Raw genomic sequence first — 15,971 nt, 5'->3', positions numbered from 1 at the left:
CTAAGTCAAGGGACTGGCTCTCCACGTCAGGGGTCACTCCCTGGGCTCTTCAAAAAGGGAGGCTGCTATCGTGCCCATTATCAATATGCTGCTGGCCCTGAATGGCCTAAGTATTAAAATAAAAGGCCCTGTCCGGGCCCAAAACTAGTCCAGAAGGACTGTGGAGGCCGTGTGCATACATGTGAAATTGTGTGCACAGGGGCTAAGCCCAGCACCAGCCCAGCCTGGGAGTTCAGATGCCTCAGGGCACACTGTCTGTGCTAAACAAATACTCATATTAACCAGCCTTCCTGACAGATTGATGCATCTTTTTATGCTCTGTCTTTACAATATGATGACTCTCTCCTTTTAAAAATAAGATTAATTCAGACAAGACATTTATTTTATGAGGAAATTCATCCCAGGGGGGAAAATACTCAAGCTGAATGCAGAGATGGCTAGAAAAAGACTTGACTCTCAAGGAAGCTTCCAGCCTCCAACCTTCACCCCAAAGAGCTGCCCTAATACTACTCAGGGACAAATGGACCCTCTGTAACTACCCTAACCGTGTGAGTGTAGCCTACTGGAGAAAACAAGAAACAAAGACAGGTAGTGAGTTTTTGTGTGGCAGGGAAGAAAAGGATGCATTTTTTGGTAAAGGAAAAAAATTCTGAGATTTACCCAAATGTGGCTGGACATGAGATTTTACATACAGATTAAACTTGTCTTTGACCCTAAAGAATGTTCAAGAACAGTGAATGATTTGTCTCTGTGTCCCCAGTGACTAGAATAGTGACACCACCTAGTAGGTGCTTGGCATGTTTCATGAATGTTTCCACTGCTATGATCTGTTTCAGCTGCCAACCCCATGAGGTACCCTTGACTCAGCTCTATCTCCCCCATCTTCTTCCTTCAGCCAATCACTAAGCCTGTCAACATGGCATTCTAAATGCTTCTCAAGCACATTTGCTTCCCCATTGGCCTTGCCTTGGTTCAGTCCTTAAATTGCCTATTACCTGGACTGGTGCAGCAGAGACAGACTGGAGAAAGGAAGACCAATTAGAAGGAAAGGAAGCTTGGAAGACCAGGCAGCTAACTGGTCTTCCTTTCTCCGGCCTGGCTCTGAGCCATCCTCCACACACTGCTGTGGGTCTGACTGCACACCTTCTTTCTGGAGGACTCTCCTATCATAGCCGTCAGACTCCTGAGTCTGGTATACAAGCCTCCCCCACATCAGCCTTGGATGAAGATCTACTACCATTACAGCCAGTATTACCTGGCCCTTGCCTACCTCTCAGGTCTTGGCAATGTCCACCTTGCTCTTTGTACTTTAAATAACATCATTTCATGCTCCCCCAGGACACTGTGCAGCTTTGCACCTCCAAACCTTTGCTTCTGCATCGCCTGACACTTGGAGCACCCGTCCCCGTTTCCAGATTGAGATTTCAGAACACTTTATCATCAGCCCACCTGTAAAGGCTTCCTTGCGGGTCCCTCCCATTGCAGAATAAATAGACTGCTCCGTAGGATTGTACTGTATGTACCTACTTGTACCTACACATGTATTGCACGGTACTGTATTTGCCTACTTACTTGTCTATGAACTCCCTGTGGGCTTTGTCTCCCCAGTGCCTGGTGATCACAATAAGTACTGGGGAGCTGCTGTGACTCCGTTGAGCCTCCATCTCATTCCTTTCCCTATCTTCTCTGCTGCTCTCCTTCAAGAGTAAGAATATCCCACCATCCCCACAGGCAGACAGGAACAGTGCTACAGGTGGGTAGAGCAGGCGGCTGCCTTTCAAGGTGCACCTTCAGGGGCCTTAGAAAGATCCCGCCTCCCCACAGCTCTAGATCTCCCACACATGCTTTCGTTCCATAGCCAGGGATCGGGTTGAATTTGCAAACCCTACAAATCCATTGGCAGAGGTGCACTCCACCTGAAAATCATACTTAGATGGGACAGGCTGGTGACAGAGCTGCTCCCAGCTCCCCCTTGGTAAAATGAGGAGGTGGGGCTCATGGTCCCTGGTTCCTTTGTGCTACCTCCTCCTTCTCTTCCTCATTCTTCTCCCTCTTTCTTCTTCTAACTCAAAAGAGATGAATGACTTAGAAGGCAAATGAATCAGAGATAGGGAAAGTAAAAAGAGAGGTAATTTTGCCAAGTTATTATTCAAAGGAGCTCTCTGGGACTGAGAGCAAGAGTGGCCCCATCAATCACCCAGCAGAATGGGGCAGGCGGGGGACCCAGCACTTGGTGTCTGTGGATAACTCTGTGCGTGAACAGCCAGGCCAGGAGCCTGGGGCCCTTGCCAGATGCCACAGAGGAAAGAGGCCAGAGGGACTCTGAATGGGGACAGTTAACCCAAAGGCCTGAGAGGCTTCACTGACCTGCTTTACTCAACAGAGCCCCCTGAAAATCCCATTCTAGTGTGGGCCAAGAGCGGGAGGAGGGAGATATGACTGGCAGGGGCGTGGCGGAAGCCTGTTCTCCCCAAGGTGTTGCTACCCTGAGGGAAGAAGCCACTGCCCCATTGGATCAGATGGGGATCCAAGCCATACTCATTCCTGTATTCCAGGTCTTAGGCCAGTGAACGCATTCTCACCTGTAAAATGGGGATGATAATAAGATTGGTACTATTAGGTAGGGTAATAGTAAGGATTAAATGAGTGAATGTACATGAGGTGCTTAACTCAGTGCCTGGCATGTAGTATATTTCAGTCAATGTTGTCTGTCATCATCTTCATCACAATTACATTCTATGGAGGTGGGCAGACAAAAACCAAGTAAACAGATGAATAGACAATGACATTGTGGAGAGTAAGAGCTCTGAGAAAACAAAACAGGGAAACAGCAGAGAGTAAGTGCAGAGAGGAGCATGGGTACCTGGAGTCAATACCCTGGGGTGCACATTCCAGGAGTTGTGTGATGACAGGAAGTCATGAAATGCTTGGTGTTTTAGTTCTCTCTGTACCCCGTAAAGTGAGGGCAGCAATGCCCACCTCACCATGGGGAGTGTGGGGGCAGGGGGTGTGGTGTGAGAATGTATGTGATAGTGCATGTGTGTGCTCATGGGCGTGAGTGTGTGCATTTGGGGAGGAGGTAGAGAACTGGATAAGGTACAACTGTAAACTATCAGCATTGGGGCACAGAGAAAGGTTCAATAAATGATGATCATTGTTCCTGCCTATGGCAAACCTCAATAGATACTAATTCAATAATAATGTGATTTAGAAATTTTCCAGATGTTAGGACTTTCTCAGGGAAAGGTTATTCAACAGGGAGGTCGCCGTGGGTCCCCTGCCTTGCATGGTCCGCTCCCCAGCTCCACTGCCCCCTGGAGGTCTCTATAGCCCCTCATTTTCATGTCCTTTGTGACCAAGCCACATTTAGAGGCCTAATAAATGCCTTCCCTTGAAGGGAGGACCATCAGGCTACAGGATAGGGGAGAGCAGCCTGGAAGCAGTGCCCCTCCCTGTGTCCTTCTCCAAACACTGATGATCCCCGGCTGCAAGAGGCGGTAGAGATCAACTCCCAGCGCCTCCATCTCATTAGCACTGCATTATGAATTCCGGGGATAATGTATGTGATTTCCTCTCCTGATTGCTGCTGAAATCTCCTGCCTGTTTATCAAATCCCAGCCATGCTCTGCAGCCCTCTGCTCCTTGGCTCCGGGCTCCTCTTCTCCAGAGGAGGAAAACAAGGAAATGCTCCTAGGGGATTCTGGCTCTAGAGAAGAGGATCATGGTGAGAGTGAGCAGGAAATAAGGTTGACTTTAGGGGCAGAGGGCAGAAGGGCTCCATAAAGCATCTAACCCCCAACCCAGGGCCGCACTGAGGCTAAGCTCCCGGGGAGGAAAGCCCTACTAAATCAGCTGAGACCTACTCTGTCACCATTAGAGAACCACTCATTCATTTGTTCATCCCACAGGCATTGGCTGAGGTGTCAGGCACTGTATCAGTTAACAAGGATACCAAGACGAAGTACAGGCCCTGCCCTGGAGTGACAGGGAAACACACAGGCCCATAATGCCAATACAAGGGGCAGATGCCAGCACAGTCCTCATGAGGTGCTGGGCCAGCATGAAGGAGAGAGGAAGCAAGGTCAGTGTGGGGGCGAGATGACCCCAGGTGGTGGTCTTGAAGGAGGAATGAGACTTCACCAGCTGGAAAACAGGGGAGGGGAGGGTATATCTGTGCACACAAGTCCTGGCGTGTGAAAAGACCCAGAAGCGTGAGTTGCTGGGTGGGATCTGCCCATCTTGGGGTGGCTGGAGGCCAGGTCAGGAGGCAGCGGGAGAGGAGGACAGGCATAGTGATGGACCTCGAGGCTGTGCCAAGGAGTTTGACTTTAATCTGAAAGCAAGGAAGATCCACTAAAAGGTGGAAAGCAAGGGCGTGTTTGGTCCCATTCACCTTTTGGTGGATCTTCCTTGCTTTTAACACCTTTTAGTGTTAAAAGCACTAAAATCAGGCGATGGGACGAGACACACCCTTGCTTTAACACCTTTTAGTGGATCTTCCTTGTTTTAACACCTTTTAGTGGGATGGGGATGGGCCTGGACCTCATGGGTCAACACCTTTAGCAGCTGTGAGCAGGGCATGTTCCCTAGAAGGAACATGGGCAGGACAGGCAGGGAAAGTGCCTATGACAATGACCACTTTGAACTGTGCATTCAGTTGCCACCAGATCCCTTTTCACTTTCTCTGGGCACAGGTTGTTTCAGATGTGTGTGTGTCATCTCCTGCCAGTCTGAAAGACCCCTGAGGCTGGATCCTTCCTTCCCTCTTCACATGTCCTACTTGGAAAAGACCGTAGGAAACAGCAAGCACTCAATAAGGACTTTTTGCCTCATTTTGGATTGTTTCAATGCCATTTTACAATTATTTCACTATTTCCTTACTGTTTGCAATGATATATTTGCCACTGAATGTTTACCTTCTCCAGTGTCTGCCTCCCCTGCAAACACAGAGACAGCCCAACTCTGACTACCTGCCCAATTTCCTTCTCCCTTCTCCGTTGCGAACGGAACCCTGCCTTGTTCTGGGTAGTCTCAAGTGATAAACAGTGACCAAATTAACCATGAAGATTCTGAGTGAGCCCAGGCCTATGGGAGGGTCTGCTGGAGATTCCAGGGAAGCTTTTGCTCTTCTGCTGAAAGGAACGAGGGAGGCTGGTCCACCTCTTTCTCCTGCTGCCTGTCTTGACCGAGATTCCTGGACATCCTGAGGTCTCCTATGCCCATGAAGCAGAAACCCCAGGCATTCAGGACAGTGACAAGGCCCTTCCCTGATCCAGGCTGCCTTCTTGCTCTATGAGGGCAAGAAGTTTGTTTTTCTCTCTGCTGTTTCCCAGCTCCTAGAACAGCGCCTGGTATGTGGTGGCCACTCAATCATCCTCTGTGGATTGAGGGAAGGTCTACATTCCTTAGGCCACTGTTAGCTGGGAGTTCTGTTACTTACAACTGAACATATGCCTAACTCAGTAATTGTGAAAAATAATAACTTGCTAAGATTATAAATGGAGTAAACTGGGTAGAATCACAAACTAAGGCACCACCCTAAAATGTGAAGAAAGGTGCTGTCATGAGCCACCTGTTTTCCTTTCCCCTCAGTTTTTCTCTGCTCAGAGCTGGAACCGCTTGCCCCTTGCTCCCTCCAGCTTGTACTTGCACCCCTGTTCCTCAAGGGACTGGCAGAATGGCTCATTTTCCTATGAGTCCACGTTTCATAGTACAGGTCATCACCTTTTGGCCTTGCCTTGACTCCCAGAGCTGAGAATTCAAGCATGACCCAGATCTTCCTGGGCAGGAGAGCTTCAAAGCCCCACCAAACACCAGGAAGGGAGAGAAGCAAAGAAGGGAAAACCCTGAAATCATTCCTGCCATATGGCTACAACCTTGCGTCATCCCTGATGTGAGCCATTAACCTGATAACTACCAACCAATTAGCTCTGGTTTGGGCTATGCTTCCCTAGCTTATGTCTCTGCTTCTCATCAGTCACACAGAGGGGACCTTATAATCCCCGCCCCTTTGGGGCTGTCCTTGGGGGAGGCCTAAAAGGGTCCTCTATAAACAGGTTATACACATCTTTCTGAGCCCCCTCCAATGGGTGCTGAAGAGAAAGTTTCCCCCAGGAGACTCCACAATCAGGGGCATTTATAAAGGGATTATGCTGTCATTTGCAAGTTATGTTTTTACCAAATGGAATGAAGAAAATGAAGATAATGAAATAACCAGCTTTCCTGAAGTCCCCGCTGTAGGCCTAGAACCTGATTGACAAGATCCCCTTTGAGACCCATTGTTTTTATATCCATCTGATATCAAACTTGAGTTTCTCAGTTCCCACTCCATGTGCTCCTGTTTTATTGCTATGTGACTATCAATGCCTCCCATTTCCAACCCCAGCCATTCTCTGAACCGTCACCTGCACTTTCCTTCAAAATCCAACTCAAGACTCTCTCCCTGTAGGAGTGTTCCTAACCCTAACCCAAACTCAATGACCCTATCACTAAACAGTCTGTTTACATCATACTTCCAAGCACACACTTGTGTGTGGATTAGTAAATGTCTAGAATCTTTATACTTGCCTTTGTACTATCTTCTTGTCCAAACTAACTTCCTGAGGGGAGTTGTGGGCAGTTCTTCTGTATCTCTCCTAATGAGAGTCCATGATTTGGTACATAGTGAAAGCTCAAAAATATTGCTGATTTTTCAATAATCTGTTGCTTTGTAATACACCAATCCAAAAGTGAATGGCTTAAGACAACCATTCTATCATCTCTTATGAGTCCATAGGTTGACTGGGATCAGCTGGGTGGTTCTTCTGTTGCACATGGTAGCAGCTGGGGCTGTGGTCATTTGGGGACTGCACTGGGATGAAGTATCCAGGATAAGTCACTCACTTGGCTGGTGCCTTAAGGGGGTGGATGGAGGCCTGGCTCAGTTGTGAAGCTGGGACAGGTGGGCCTCCCTTCCTCCCTCTCTTCCTCTATCCATATATTCTCAAGGTCTCTCCTTCTCCATTGGTCTCTGTATGTGACCTCTCCAGCACAGAGAGACCACACTTTTTACATATTGACTTGAGGATCCCCAAAGCACAAAAGTATAAGATTTGAGAATTTTTAAAACTTAGACTACAAACAACTTAGTGTCACTTCCAACACACTTTATTGGTTAAAGCAAGTCACAGGCCAGCTCAGATTCGGTGTGGGAGGGGATCACACAAGGGTGATAGGATTCACTAAGGGAGGTCTGATTTACTAGGCAACATCTTGGGATACCTGCTACCCCTTGACTGAATGCCCAGCAGCATTTATGGAGTCCAGGGTCTGGTTTTCATTAGTGCCAAGATTACTACAAAAAAACCTCAGCTGTCTCTTCCTCAGACTGTTTTCATCAAGAATAAGGAGAACACACATACACACACACACTTACTCACACACACACACATATATTCATACCACCTGGAAAACCACCATTCCAACCCATAAAAAATATTTTAAAAATCTCTAAGAGGGTGAAAATGTGCATGTTGTGAAAGAAAGATTAAACACCATCACTAGTAGTTGCCCATTTAAAAAAGACGTCTTAAATACATTATTTCATTTGATCTTGATTCCCATCCCCATTTTAGAGATGAAAAAACTGAGGCTCAGCGATGATAAGTAATTTACCCAAAAGGGTGGAGCTAGGTCTGAATAACCCCAAGACTTGTCCCTGATGCCAAAAAGAATTATTAGAATATGAATTAGTGTGGTGGCTCATACCTATAATCCCAGCACTTTGGGAGGCCAAGGTGGGAGGATCACTTGAGCCCAGGAGTTTGAGACCAGCCTGGGAAACATACCAAGACCCCATCTCTACAAAAAAAATTTTTTTAAAGAATAGGAATTATGCCTATCAATGATAGACTGGATAAAGAAAATGTGGCATATATACACCATGGAGTACTATGCAGCCATTAAAAAGGATGAGTTCATGTCCTTTGCAGAGACATGGATGAAGCTAGAAACCATCTTTCTCAGCAAATTAGCACAAGAACAGAAAACCAAACATCATATGTTCTCACTCATAAATGGGAGTTGAACAATGAGAACACATGGACGCATGGAGGGAGACATCACACATCAGGGCCTGTCCTGGGGTTGGGGGGCTAGGGGAGGGATAGCATCAGTAGAAATATCTAGTGTAGATGATGGGTTGATGGGTGCAGCAAACCACCATGGCACTTGTATACCTATGTAACAAACCTGCACGTTCTGCACATGCACCCCAGAACCTGAAGTTTAATTTTTAAAAAGTGCAAAAAAAAAAAAAAAGGAATTCATGTTTTTAGTCTAAAGAAACTGAGATCCTGAAAGATGAAATAGTCCAGGGTCTCTCAGCCAGGATCCTGATTCCCCTTTAGAAGAGAACGGATGCAAAAGAAAGCACAGGGCCTGATTTGCCGTAGATGTTCAGTAAACACAAGCCCCCCATCTCTTCTCCAAACCAGATTTCTTCCACAGCTCACTGTCATTCATCCAAAGAATGTAGCCGCTACACTGTGTTATTGGCAGGATTGTGGGCATGACTGATTTCCTTTCTGATTGGGTGGGAAGGCTGAAGGGCGAGTTTGGAAGGGCTCTGTTCCCTTCATCTCACTCCTTTCCCCACTCGCATTTCACGCAACAGTCGTTTGGTTTTTGAGCAATCTGTTCCTGGAAAGCAGAGGAAAGTAACAGATTGATGCATCAACTGCATGTGGCCAAGTGATTTATTTTTAATGTGACTAAACAAGACACACACCTGCCTGTGGAAACGTAATCACATTGAATCATCAGGGACTTAGACAGCCATTTAGGCAAGGGAAAGACAGAGAGGAAACAGAGGAGAGGAGGAAGAGGAGGGAGAGAAAGAAAGGGGAGGCAGAGGAGCAGAGACAGAAGAGAAGAGAGAAGAAGGGACTGGAAGAGAAGGAAGGGAAGGGAAGAGAAGACTGGGCCAGCTCCCTAAAAATGTTGATTTCAGCAGCATCAGTGAAGCACCCTCAATTGGCCCAAATGCCCCTGGTTTAGCTGTGCTGATGCCTGAAATTTTATAATTAGACGTTCATCCCTGTGATTTAACCAAACATAGTATATTCTCCACTAAAGTGTAAATGCAACAGACGTAGTGCATCAAACTACGTCAATCATTTTCACCTCAGTGAGAAAGAACTGATATCTTTTATGAAAGCAGGAGTTTTTTTCTATGCGTGGGGGTGGTATTAGTCCATTTTGCATTGCTATATAGGAATGCCTGAGACTGGGCAGTTTATAAAGAAAAGAGGTTTATTTGGTTCATGGTTCTGCAGGATGGATAAGCATGGCACTGGTATCTGCTCAGCTTCTGTTGAGGCCTCAGGAAGGTTTTACTCATGGCAGAAGGCAAAGGGGGAGCAGGCAGGTCACATGGCAGGAGGGGGAGCAAGAGAGGGAGGAAGAGGTGCCAGGCTCTTTTATACAATCAGATCTCACTCTAACTAATAGAGCAAAAATTCACTCATTACCACAAGGAGGGCACCAAGCCATTCATGAGGGACCCACTCCCATGACCTAATACTTCCCACCAGGCCCCACCTCCAACACTGGGATCACACTTCAGCATGAGATTTGGAGGGGAGAAATATCCACACTGTATCAGGGGGCATTAAAACAAACTTTTGGGGAGTCACCAGTGAAGGCCCAGAAAGGAACCTTGAGGGGTCTAGGGGCTTTCTCCTTCATGGCTTTCCTTAATGATAACACCTACCTTTACGAGCATTTGTTATGTTCCAGGCACTGTGAATGCGACCCATTACATGTACTATTTCATTCATGTACTATTTCATTCCACCTTCCCAACAGCCCTGGAGTTTTGTGCTGGTGTTCTCATCACTCTCCAGGTGAGGGAACTGAAGCCCAGCCCATCGTCATCTGTCTCAGCACTCTGAAAGGAAGCTCCAGTTACAGGAGAGTTTCTCATGGAACACCCAGCCTCACCAACAGTACCTTGCTTGCAGAAGGCACTCACTAAGTATGTGCCAACAGAGTGAAGTGGCAGGGATGGGATGTGAACGTAGACAGTCTAACACCGGAGCCTGTACCCTTAGCATTTGCCTGCACAACTTTCTCCCAGATAGTCCACTCCCTTCTCCCTGCTTCTCACCCAAATAGCATAAGAAATGCATGAACCGCTAACTTTGGGAGGCTAAATGTCCTCCATCACAGCTCCCTCCTCAATCTCCCTGGGTCAGTACCAGGAATTAGCCAGCCAGACTACTCCACTCTGTACTGCTATGTCCAGATACCTTTTCCCAATTAGGTTGTAATGCCTTTGAGGGAAGGCACAGCATCCCTGCAGTCTTTTGGGGGGATGTATGAGTACTTTTGAAATTGTAGTTTATTTCTCAAAAGCAACGTTATATCTTCGTGTTTTCTATTAATACAGATTTTGGTAGGTTTTTTCTTGAATTTTATATCAATGTCCTTCACCCTGCCCCTAGCAGTAGCACATGAAGGAGATTATAAAGTCCTAAGTTGGGGGGGGCATCAGATTGATAACTTTTTGAAGGTTGATAATATCTAATGTGGGCAAGGATGGGGGAAATGGATACTTATACATTGTTGGGTAGGCTTTTGAGGAGGCAAATCATCAGTAAGTAACAGTGGCTGAAACAAGATAAAAGCTTTATTTTTTTTTTTCTCATACAAAAGTCTAAGCTAGTAGAAAGTCCTGGGAAGAAGGCTGGCTTGGTTCCACAAGGTTATGCAGGGACCCAGGTTCTTTCTATACATTGTACCACCAGCCCCAGGGGTGTTACCTGCATCACCTGGTGGAAGCTGACTCCCACCACCACATCTGTTCTCTGAATAGATTGCTCTATGGGGAAAGCGGAAGTACAACAAACAGCTTATTTTAAGGATCTGATTCAGAAATCGCACACAGTACTTCTCATCAGCCATAACTTAGTTACATGTCCACAGCGAGGGAGGTGGAAAATATATTCTCAACTCATACCCACCTGAAACTCAGGAGATTCGTTGCTAAAAGGAAGAAAAGAGAAAATGGATATTAGGGGGACAATGGACAGTTTCTAACTCAAACAGGAAGAATTATCAAAGTTAAAAGTGCATATACCACTAGACTCAGCAATTCCAGTTCTAGAAATGTATTCTGAGGAAATAGTCACATAAACTACACAAAGATTATGCATAAGGGTAATACTAGCAGTTTTAAGTTATGTTCACAAATTCTTTGATACCCTTCCCTTCACAAAAGGGCTGTACTTAATGACTTACTCCTAATGAATAGAATGTGGCCAAAGTGACAATGTGTGACTTCGGAGGCTAGGTCATAAAAGGCCCTGTGCTTCTCCTTTGCTCTCTTGAATGACTGGCTATGATGGAAACAGCCACCATATGGTGAGGACACTCAATTAGCCTTGTGGAAAGACCCACATGGGTGAGAAACTAAGGGTTCCCACCAACAGCCCACACCCACTTGCCAGCCCTGAGAGCAAACAGTTCCTCCAGGCCTAGTCAAGGCTCAGTTGACTGAAGCCTCAGTCAGCATCTGGACTGCAAGCCCATGCAAAACACTGAGCCAGATATCACCCACCCAAGAAGCTGCGAATTCCTGACTGGCAAAAAATATGAGAGATTATAAATATTTATTATACAAAATTTTAAGCCACTACGTTTTGGAGTATTGTGTTAGGCAGCAGTAAATAACTAATACAATAATCATTGCTTCCTGTTTGTAATAACAAAAAAGAGAAAGAAAATACATTTTTTTAAAAAAGAAACACCAGAAATGTCAATAATGGGAGGTTAAATAACCCATGAGAAATCCACAGTTTGGAATTTGCAGCTGTTGGAAAGAGACAGAGCTGTGGCATAAAAGACCTGTATGTTCTGTCATTGACAGCTCCTTAAGACATATTAGTACATGAAAATAACAATCTGAGGAACACTTACTGTATGGTCTCCATGACATAAAACTGCAAAAAAGTTATGTATGCATGTACATACGTGCATACATGCAATAACCTTATATTTGTGTATGCTCAGGTGTGTACTTTCACATACGTGTAAATGCGTGGAATAGGAGTGAATGTTGCATACCAAATGGCAGGCAGTGGTTTTACCCGGGACTAGGGAAGTGGAATGGGGGTGGGGAGTTGCAATATGGTGTTCACATTTTACTTTGTAATCTCCTGCATTGTTTCAACCTCTTACAATGAAAATGCATTTGCGTATTCCCTGTGTGATAAAAACAAAGAAGACCATAAAAAGAGAGAGAGGCAGGCAGATAGCAGAGATGGAAGGAAGAGGGGTTAAACAGAAACAGCATTTTACCCACTGAGTCGTGACTACAGGCATCTTATTTTACCTGTTTGTTTTTCCTTAACATCCCAACATAGAAAACAGACACTTTGTTTTCAACTAACAACGAGGAATCTCCTCGCTTTGGCCTTTCGCTTGCTCAGCGTAGACTGCCTCTAGGGTGCTCGGAGGTGGGCCGTGGGGGGGAACGTTGGGAACTGCCCGATCCCACGCTCGCCTTTTCCCGCAGGACCTGTGCTCAGCTTTCGGAAGGTGCAAGGGAGGGAGTGTCTACAACCTAAGAAAAGGGCCACGGTGCGGAGCCCGGAGCAGGGCTGGGTGCAGGGAGCGCTCTCGCTGCCCGGGGCGCTCTGCGCTGAGCGCCTGGTGGGGACAGCACGCCGCTCCGGGAGTCCCCAGGCGCGGGAGGTCCCAGCAGATTTTGCATAAAGGGAGGAATCCCCAGGGAGGAATCGAGTCCAGGGCACAAACAAGATACTGGAGGAGGTGGCACGGAGAGGATTGATTCGGTTTGCAACCCTACGAGGTCGTGGCCTCTCGGGGAGGGAAAGCAGCCTCTCCAGGATCCAGCCTCCCGATCACCGCGCTAGCCCTCGCCCTGCCTGGGCCTCCCCAGAGACGGGAGCTTGGGTGGGGGACCCTGGATCCGAAGCCAAGGCTGAACTGGTGGGCCAAGCCCAGGGGGCAACCAAGTCCCCAAGTCTTTCCCTACCCTTCCCGCAGGCTGAGCGGAAAACCAGGAAGTGGATGGTCTCCATCTCCGCAGCCACGCCCACCCGTTTGCACTTACTGAACTGAGGTCCTCAGGAACGTGGTAAGACAAAGAGAAAGGAGGGCATTTTCGCCACTCTCTTGCTAATGCTTCAGTAACTCCCCATTACCCTAATGTGCTCACCATCAGAGCCTGATTAAGACCCTTGGAGGCCCTGAAATTATAAGACCCACTCTCTCCATCAATGTAATTTAAAACAAAAACAAAAACAAAAAAACTTTAAATGGATTTTTACCAAAAAGCCGATTTTCCTCTATAAATTTATTTTAATAGCAACGACAAGCCCTTGCCTTGCAGCACACTAGCCTGCCCAGCAGAAGATCCAGTAAGGTTTGCAAAGCCAGTCGGGATCTCCTCACCTTGCCTCTCTCCTCTTCCTGCACTGGCCGGCTAACCTGTTTCCAGGTCCTCTGAAGCTCAGTCCTTCCCTGAGTTTCCCATTGCCTGGCACCTCCAGAGCCAGCATATATTTCCACTTCCCACTCGTAGCTTTCAGTCCAGACTGGGTTAGATGCCTTCAGTGCTTTCTCCATCACAGGAGACTTAGCATACAGAGTAGGAGAATACTCCTGTTTCTTCCCTGTCACCCTCTCTGTGCTGGGGGCTCAGAAGGTCGAGACACCTTTTCTGTTTTGCTTACAGGTATGGTCCCAGAACCTAGCATGTGGACTGGCACACCCTTTGCTCAAATAAATACATCAATATTTGAAATTAACCATTCATAGCAAAACACACAGCACAGAATAAAAGTGCGTAGTCCATTCTGGCCTATGCAGTACATTCGTTCTATCACGGTATATATATTCAGCTTCTCAGCATTTATTGAGCAGCTCCAAATGTGCTAGACAGGTAATACTCAATACACATTAGTTCCCTCCATGCTAAAATGGACTGTGTGTCCACGTAACTTTGCTGGAAACTTGAGGGAAACCAATTATCCTGCCCTTTCCCTGGGTGTCTGATTGAACTCCGCATGTCCGTTATAGCCATAGAAATATCACTAACAGGCAATGCCAGCAGGATTAGATCTGCCAAGTGTTTAAAATTTAGCAAGAAAGCTTTTTGCAAATGTCAACACTACCACTCTGTTTCCTGCAAACCAGCATTCTAATCAGCAGGGCTGCCTTTTCCAGCTCATTGAGCAATGACACAAAAAAATCCCAGCATAATCTTTTATCTAGGAGAAAAATACCAAAAGGCAGAGAGGATGCAGTAACAATCATAGCTACCTACTATGTGCAAGGTGCCATGCTGACTGCTTTAGTTATGTTGCCTCCAATCCTCACAACAAAACCGACAAATGGGGAAACTGAGGCTTACAGAAGTCACACATCTCCAACTGAGGCCTGAGCTTGAGTGTTTTCCATAGCACCCCACTAACTCTGGGGGAAAAAAAGGCTGCTATTGCGCTCAGTGAGGATACAATGTCTTAGAGTGGTAGGGACTTCAGGGGCTGGTCGTAGGAAAACAGAATGACAATGCTTCTCATGCCAGGGGTTCCTGGGACTTTCATCTTCTTGTCTTCCTTTTCTCCTTCCCTCAGAGGCCAGGTATAGTGATATAATGATTTTGGAAATTTTTGAGCTGAAAAAGGAAAATGTTTTCTTCTTTTTTTTTTTAAAGGGGAACTGTTGGAGTGTTTGCATTTTGGGTTCCTTGCATAGCAGCTGGTAGGCTTGATGGGATTTCAAAATGAAGTTACTAATGGAAATTATACACTGGGGACATTCCAAAGAAACTGCTAAGAGAGAATGGCTTGTGCTAGGTGACTGGAAGTGTTGCATCAGATTATTACAGCTGGGTATTGAGGCCAGGCCCAGCTGAAATGTTACAGTAGGGGTTACCTCTCAGACTTGGCTCTGTACAGGAAGCATATCCAAGGAAGAGCTACATCCAAGGCATAGCTATAAGGCCAGACGCAGAAGACACAGTACCTGGGTTAGCTGCCCATCTGTCCCTGGGTGTAGGCTAAAGATATTTAATCTTGGACACGGCAAGCAGCTGTATACAAGCGCCTGATTCCTGATTCCTGGGCAGGAGTGGGCAGCAAGTTGCTAATTCTGACCTCCAACCATCCCTGAGGCGGTGTAGCCGTCGGTTCTCAACCCTGGCTGCCCACTAGCATCATCTGAGGACTTTGAAATACAGACGCAGGACTCATCCCAGAAGGATGAAATCAGGACTGATGGGAAAGGGATCCAGCGTCACATATTCTCATAGCTCTCCATGTGATTCTAGTTTGCAGCCAAAGTTCAAAAGTTCTGACACAGCCTAGGTGTCCAGTGATCACAAGAATTACTAGGGCACTCCCTAAAATAGTTTTGCCCCAGCCTCTCTGCTGTAGATCTTGATTCAGTGGGGCTGGCAGGGGCCCAAGAATCTGTATTTTTAATGAGCTCCCTGGTAGTTGTTTTGATCAGATAAGCTTGGGGACCCACACGTGTAATAAAATGATATATTCACATATCATCATTGCAGTCACAGCTTCTGACATATTATGTTTTTAATTTGTATGTACATCATTGTGTCTCAACCATCATTCGAGTGTAAGGTCCAAGAGGGAAAGGACCTTGTCTTATTCACTGGGATGTTCTCAGTATGGAAAAGAATGCAAGCAAATAGTGGGAAATCTGTGGATATTTGTTGAATAAATAAATGAATTTCTGTTTTGTATTTGTCGCTTCTGCTTTGTGAACCAAGTTAAGAGTGAGATTGAAACTTTGAAAGAAAATACAAATAATTTTATTTCACTTCCCTTTATAGATCTAAAGTCCTGCTTTTAAAAACATAAAGATTTCTTCTATATGGAACTTGATTGCCTTCCTTCAGTCATCAAGAGTCTTCAGGAGATCTGAAGACCCAGAGCAAACCA

Source organism: Colobus angolensis, unplaced genomic scaffold, assembly GCF_000951035.1.
Source record: "Colobus angolensis palliatus isolate OR3802 unplaced genomic scaffold, Cang.pa_1.0 Scaffold19, whole genome shotgun sequence".
Taxonomy (NCBI): domain Eukaryota; kingdom Metazoa; phylum Chordata; class Mammalia; order Primates; family Cercopithecidae; genus Colobus; species Colobus angolensis.
The sequence above is the reverse complement of the archived record's forward strand: the minus strand, read 5'-3'. Positions refer to the sequence as shown.